This window comes from Agelaius phoeniceus, unplaced genomic scaffold, assembly GCF_051311805.1.
Source record: "Agelaius phoeniceus isolate bAgePho1 unplaced genomic scaffold, bAgePho1.hap1 Scaffold_108, whole genome shotgun sequence".
NCBI classification, from domain to species: Eukaryota; Metazoa; Chordata; class Aves; order Passeriformes; family Icteridae; genus Agelaius; species Agelaius phoeniceus.
Window position 1 is genome coordinate 157,501 of NW_027509874.1, and position 2,500 is coordinate 160,000.

The 2,500-nt window shown below is 48.7% G+C and overlaps 1 pseudogene; it reads left to right on the plus strand.

Annotated features, from left to right (window-relative positions):
• The window catches only part of LOC129131504 (28S ribosomal RNA), a 9,149-nt pseudogene that overhangs the window by 3,480 nt on the left and 3,169 nt on the right, over window positions 1–2,500 (plus strand).

The following is a 2,500-nucleotide window of genomic DNA, read 5'->3' on the forward strand; positions in this document are numbered from 1 at the left end:
GGGCACTCAGACTTCCCCCTCCGACTGGGTAGACCTGTTGTCCAGGGGTTTACCCGGCGCCAGGTCTAACTCCCAGCGGGTAGACCTGGTGTCTTTATTTCCCAGACACCGGGTAGACCTGTTGTCCAAAACTCAGCGGGTAGACCTGTTGTCTGGAAGTCAGCGGGTAGACCTGTTGTCCAAAAGACAGCGGGTAGACCTGTTGTCTGACAGTCAGCGGGTAGACCTGTTGTCCAAAACTCACCGGGTAGACCTGTTGTCTAAAACTGACCGGGTAGACCTGGTGTCCCAAATTGACTTAACATCTAAAACCACCAATTTGGCAGAAAATGAATTGGATTTGCTGGTGAATTTTTCTTTAGAGCTGTATAGATCGGACTTGCATGTGCATGAGGGTGTTCATTTTTCTGTGGATTGGGAGGTGTTGAACAGGTTGCCAGAGGTGTATGAAGAACTTGCACCACAACCGTGTGTGGGGGAGAACTTAGACTCGAGCCCCCCACAAGACAGTGAACTGCTTGTGCTTGGTGAGGGAAGCGGCGAGAAGGCGGGAGGAGGCACACCAGAGGCATTGCCCCCAGTGCTTGGGGAAAACGGAGGGCAGTCACCGGATAACATCGTGAAGGTGACTGTTCCTGACAAAAATCCACCTTGTCCTTGCTGTGGTACCCGGGTAAACTCTGTGGTAAGCCTGCTTGAACATCTTAAGGGGTCCCACGGGAAAAAGAGGGTTCGATTTCGGTGTGCCAAATGTGGAAAAGAAAATGTTAACTATCATAGTGTTATTTGTCATTTTCCAAAATGCAAGGGTGCAGAAATTGAAAAGGTTCCAGCTGGAGAGTGGATCTGTGAGGTATGCGGCAGAGATTTCACAACCAAAATTGGCCTGGGACAACACAAAAGATTGGCGCACCCGTTGATAAGAAACCAAGAAAGGATCGTTGCTTCCCAACCGAAAGAAACATCAAACCGAGGAGCCCACAAAAGGTGCTGGACAAAAGAAGAGGAAGAACTGCTGATAAAATTGGAGGCGCAGTTTGAGGGAAATAAAAACATCAATAAACTTATCGCCGAACACATAACGACCAAAACGGCAAAGCAGATTAGTGATAAAAGAAGATTGCTGCCCAAAAAATTGCCAGAAGTAACGGACAAGGAACCTGGGGTGTGTCTTCGCACCAGGAGAGCGGCCGGGAGCGTGGGAACGGAACCTGGGACGAGTCAACAGTCCCAGGCGGGAATATTGGACAATGGACCTGGGAAATGCCATCTGCCAGGGAGGCCGGCTGCCGGAGAGAAAACAATGGAGAAGTTGAGACGACACCCTGAGAAGGATAACGGTCGCCAGAAGACCAACGGCCAGCGGAGGGAGGGGCTGCTGCAGGCTCATTATCAAAAGACGATCAAAGAAGGCTTATCAGCTGGAGCAATTAACATCTTCCCCGGAGCATTCAAGCAATTAATGGACGGCCGGGAAATGAGAACAATGATCAATCAAACAGCGCAGGACTGCTTTGGATGCCTGGAATCGATAAGCCAGATAAGAACTGCTATGCGTGGGAAAAATTCCGGGAAGAAGGCAACTATGGAGCAACCAGCAAGAAAATTTCAGAAGTGGATGAAAGATAGGGCGATCAAAAAAGGTAATTTCCTTCGCTTCCAGCGTTTATTTCATCTCGACAGGGGGAAACTAGCGAAAATTATTTTGGATGACATCGAATGCTTGTCCTGTGATATATCACCCAGTGAAATTTATTCGGTCTTTAGAGCCAGATGGGAAACACCTGGTAATTTTGCCGGCCTTGGGGACTTTAAAATTACTGGGAAGGCAGACAACAATGCCTTCAAGGACTTAATCACGGCCAAAGAAATTGAACGAAATGTGCAGGAAATGAGCAAGGGCTCAGCTCCAGGTCCAGATGGGATTACTCTTGGGGACATCGTAAAGATGGATCCCGGGTATTCCCGGACTGCTGAGCTCTTCAACTTATGGTTAACATCTGGGGAGATCCCGGACATGGTGAGGGGGTGCAGATCTGTTCTGATTCCGAAGTCGACAAAACCGGAAAGATTAAAGGACATCAATAACTGGAGACCCATCACGATCGGTTCCATCTTGCTGAGACTGTTCTCCAGGATTGTAACAGCAAGGCTAAGCAAAGCGTGCCCCCTCAACCCAAGGCAAAGAGGCTTTATTAGAGCGGCAGGTTGCTCTGAAAACCTGAAACTCCTGCAAACTATAATTCGGACTGCCAAAAGTGAACACAAACCACTGGGTGTAGTATTCGTGGACATTGCTAAGGCTTTTGACACCGTAAGCCACCAACACATCCTACACGCTTTACAGCAGAGGGGAGTGGATCCCCACATCGTTGGACTGGTGAACAATATGTACAAGGACATCAGTACGTATGTCACCACAAAAAGAGACACACACACAGACAAAATCCAGATCCGGGTTGGAGTAAAGCAAGGTGACCCGCTGTCACCCCTTTTATTT